Raw genomic sequence first — 5,000 nt, 5'->3', positions numbered from 1 at the left:
TGATGGACAGCAACCATTGGCTAATACCAAAGCTCCTGTTAGTCTAGGGACAGACTCGTTTTGACCACTTCGAAGCCTGCAGACGTGACACTGCCGTTCAGTTTTGCCTTGGGGTAAGAATTAAATTGTGTAGTTTCCCTTGCTGAACGTTTTTTGGAAAGCCTGAAGTGTTTTCATCGGTGTGTGGCTGCCGCTGGTACCAGTAATTACGTGATCATTCAAGCATAACATTACGTTAATGGTTTGGATCTCGATGGGTTCGTCCTTCAAACCTGATTTAGTGACAAAGACCTGTTGCAAGAGAACTTACATCATCCCACGGAAATTAAGCTATTGTTAAATGTATGTAATTAGTTAGGGTTTATTAATTCAAATTGTCTCCAGTCTATTCCTTTTACTTTCCTATCACCGTATGTATAGTTTGTGTGTGGGTGCATCATTGATGGTTGGTTCTTTGTCTCTTTCTTTTATTTTTCCGGTGTGCTAGAGTTTGTTTGGGTCCTAGATGTCTTTTTGTGAAGCGAATGGTTTATTTCCTTCCTGGCTGGAGATTTATTTTCATTTGAGGAGAATTAGGTTTATGTAATAAACAGGAATTTGAATTTGATTAAGAGTGTTTTTTTTAACCTTTCCTTCTCGGTGGATTTTGATACGTCAATGTCTAGTTCTAGTTGGCTGAATACAAAAAACCTGTGACATTAATGGCGACCTTGCCAGGATCCTGTTGAATTCTTTTCTCAGGATCCCTAGAATATTGACATTGCCGTGTTGGAATCTTCAGTAGAGGATTGGTTGTTCAGATATTTTAATAGTTAATTAGGTTTAAAACTTTGATAAAATTAGTGAGTCTGAGCTTACGATGACTGAGATTAATGTATCGGAATTTTTGCGTAGGGGTGACTGGGAGGCTAGGCTTGGTGATTTAAGTAAAGGTCAGTTGTTTGCACTAGCAGAGCATTTCATGTTAGTAGTATCTCCTGGTGTAAAGAAAGGAACTCTGTTGCTACAGGTAGCGAGTGCGATAAGGGGTGGTGCTATGGGTGCGACTTCGGACGAAGTAGGATTAATGCAAGATAGGTTAGCATTACAGAAATTGGAGGTGGAAAAGTTGAAATTGCAGTTTCAGATGGGAGAGATGGAGATGGCCAATAGAGAAAAGGAAAGGGAAATGGAGAAGGTTAGATTAGAACATGAGAGGGAACAGGAAATTGCTAGATTGGAACAGGAAAAGGCTAGATTGGAACAGGAGAGGCAATTGGAGTTTGTTCGAATGGAACATGAATTGCAGGTTCTTCGTTTAAAACAAACTGGACCGGAAGACCACTTTAACATTAGTCATGCTATTAAGCTAGTCCCTGTGTTTAACGAAGCTGATGTGGCTGAATTCTTCTCTGCTTTTGAGAAGTTAGCAAGAAAGTTAGGTTGGCCTGAGACTATGTGGACTACCGTAATTCAGTGCAGGTTGGTTGGGAAAGCACAAAAAGTGTATGCAGCATTGAGTGAAGAGGTAAGTGCAGATTATAGTAAGGTGAGAGAGATTGTATTAAAAGCTTATGAGCTTGTGCCAGAAGCCTACCGCCAGAGATTTCGTAATCTAAGAAAGGTTCCAAATGATACTTATGTATAGTTTGCTAGAGCTAAAGAATTAGCATTTGATGAATGGTTGAAATCAAAAGGGGTTGATGATTTTGCAGGGATAAGGGAAATGATCCTTATTGAAGAGTTCAAGAATAATGTAGGGCATGAACTGAAGATACATTTAGAAGACTTAAAGTTAGATACTGTGGGAGCAGTTGCAGTGGCAGCCGATGAGTACGCACTATCACACAAGTCTGTGTTTAAGTTTGCTGATAAGCAAAGTAGGTGGGATAAGGATAGGAGGTTTGAAAAGACTTCGGAGCAGGGAGCGAAATCCTCTAAATCCAGTTCTCCTGGAAGAAAGGTTCAGTCTTTTCCAAAGACGAGTGAAAGGGATGTAACGTGTTATTTTTGTAAAAAGAAGGGCCATATTAGGTCAGAATGTTCTGCCTGGAAGGGGCAGGGGAGTTCCAAGAAGCCCGTAGGTCTACTTGGGAGAACTTCTGGAGGTGTATCCTGTGAGTTTGGTAACTTTGGAAAATATGTCTCAAGTGGTGAAGTGTTCACAAAGGACCAGGATGGTTTTGGGAGACGGGTAAATGTATTGCGGGATACTGGTGCTGCCCAGTCGTTGATTTTGAGATCGGCGTTGCCTGACAATTTTGTAGAGGAGCAGCTAGAGTATGTGTTGTTGGGTGGCTTCCCAAACACGGTGGTGGCGTGTCCTCTGGCCGAGTTTTGGTTAAACTCGGATTGGGTCAAGGGCCCGTTAAAGTTGGCAATTGCAGATGAACTACCAGTGAACGGCGTGCAGGTTGTGATAGCCAATGATACTGAGTCGGATACGGGGAGTAGTTGTCCGGTAGTGCAATGTAACGGTACCACTCAGATTGGTGAGAGTAGTCCTACGATGGCTATTACTCGTTCTACAGTCCAGTCTCCTAGTGTTGAGGATGAGGATTTGGGTCTAGATAGGCTTGAAGGACTGGTAGAGGGAGTTTCTGATGTGAAAGTTCCTAGTCTGGTATCTGAGTGGGATGATACTGTAGGATGGGATAGGAACTCACTAAGTATTGCTCAGAAGGAAGAGTTTAATGAAGAGGAGGAAGGAGAGGTTAGCTCAGATTTGACGAGACCTAAGATGAAATGGGAAGATGGTATCCTGTATCGGTTTAGTCGTTGCAAAAGATCGCCAACTGAGATGTGGGAGGTAAGGAAGCAGATAGTAGTTCCTCTTGAATATCGGGGCAAAATCTTGTGGTTTGCACATGAAGATTTACTTGCTGGTCATTTTGGAGTAAGCAAAACTTTTAGGAAAGTTGCTGAGCATTTCTTTTGGCCAAGAATGAAGGCAGAGGTGAAGAGGTATGTTAATTCTTGTACTAAGTGTCAAATGGTTGGTAAACCAAATCAGAGAATTGCTAAAGCCCCTTTACAACCCATTCCAGTGGTTGAAGAGCCATTTAAAGAGATATTGATAGATATTGTGGGGCCATTGCCAAAGACTAGCAGTGGTTTTCAGTATATACTGACAATAATGGATAGAATGTCCAGGTACCCCGAAGCTGTACCCTTAAGGAGTATTCACAGTAAGAAAGTAATTGAAGCACTTATTGGTTTCTTTACTAGGTTTGGATTGCCGAAATCGGTTCAGTCTGATTGTTTTAGTAATTTTATGAGTAAAGAATTTGCTAAACAGATGAAAGAGTTCAAAATTAATCATGTAACTTCATCACCATACCACCCAGAGAGCCAGGGCCAGATTGAACGATTTCATCAAACTTTGAAGTCCATGCTAAAAAAATATTGTGGGGAAGATCCAAGGAACTGGGATAAGGCAATACCTTATTTATTGTTTGCATTTAGGTCTGTGCCGAGTGATATGATGGGATTTTCTCCGTTTGAGCTTGTATTTGGTCACAAGGTAAGAGGTCCTTTGGATGTTGTTAAAGAAAGTTGGGAAAATAATAATCCAAAAGTTAGCCTGGTACAATTTCTAAAGGAATCTAGGGAAAAGCTTTAAGTTTTGGGAGTTTGCTAAGGAGAACTTGAAAGTTGGGCAAGGTAAAATGAAAAAGAATTTTGACATCAAAGCTAGGAGAAGGGTATTTGAAGTTGGGGATAAAGTTTTAGTTTTATTACCTACCCCTGGTAATCCCCTAGGAGCCAAGTTTTCAGGACCATGGAAGATAGCTAAGAGGGTAAGTAGCTTGAATTATCTGGTGGAGACCCCAAGTAGAAGACAAAAACACCAGCTTTGTCATGTTAACATGTTGAAACCCTATTATGAAAGAGTAGCAAAGAAGCCATTGTTGTTGTTGGGGAAAGTAGAAATGGAAAGAGAATGTTTGGAAATAGAAGGTAAGTGGCCTAAAGGTAATAGCGATGTATTAAATAACTTGCCAAATATGTTGTCTCACTTAGATGGGGATCAAATGGAGTCCATCTTAAATTTGATAGAAGTGTATCCAGATTTGTTTAAGGACACCCCAGGTTGTACGGCTGTGATACAGCATGATGTGGAGGTTAGAGGGGCTAAACCGATAAAACAGGCGCCTTATAAAACTAATCCATTGAAAAGGGAAGTAATCAAAACAGAGGTAGAGTACATGTTGCAGCATAATCTGATAGAAAGTAGTTACAGTCCATGGAGTTCACCTGTGGTGTTGGTGGAGAAGGAGAATGGTCAGTATAGAATGTGCATAGATTACCGCAAGGTTAATGCAGTTACAGAGACTGACTGTTTTCCTTTACCTCGGGTAGAGGACTGCATCAATGATGTAGGTAAGGCAAAGTTTATCAGTAAGTTCGACCTTCTAAAGGGGTACTGGCAAGTACCGTTGACACCCAGAGCTGAGGATTTCTCTGCTTTTGTGACCAGTGAGGGATTATTTGCCTGCAACGTGATGCCTTTTGGCATGAAAAATGCATCTGCTACATTTCAGAGACTAATGAACAACTTGGTAGGTTCTCTAGGGGGTGTGGTAGTGTACATTGATGACATTGTGGTTTATAGCAATGACTGGGACACCCATATTCAAAGAATAAGAAAGTTATTTGAAAAACTTAGCCAGGCAGGGCTGGTTATCAATCTTGCCAAATGTGAGATAGCCAAGGCTAGTGTATTGTATCTTGGTCATGAAATAGGTCATGGGAAGATTGTCCCGAAAGATGCAAACGTCAGAGCCATTTTAGAGTTTCCTGTGCCTTATGACAAAAGGTCTGTTCGTAGATTTCTTGGCATGGTAGGATACTACAGGAGATTTGTGATAAATTTTGCCACAATTTCTAATCCTCTTACTAATTTATTGAGGAAAGAAGTAAAGTTTGAGTGGAATGAAGAGTGTCAGAGGTCATTTGACAAATTGAAGGCAGTTCTGACTAACTATCCTGTCTTGAGAGCTCCAGATTTTCAGGAACCA

Source organism: Palaemon carinicauda, chromosome 3, assembly GCF_036898095.1.
Source record: "Palaemon carinicauda isolate YSFRI2023 chromosome 3, ASM3689809v2, whole genome shotgun sequence".
Lineage (NCBI taxonomy): Eukaryota > Metazoa > Arthropoda > Malacostraca > Decapoda > Palaemonidae > Palaemon > Palaemon carinicauda.
This window is presented reverse-complemented; position numbering follows the sequence as displayed.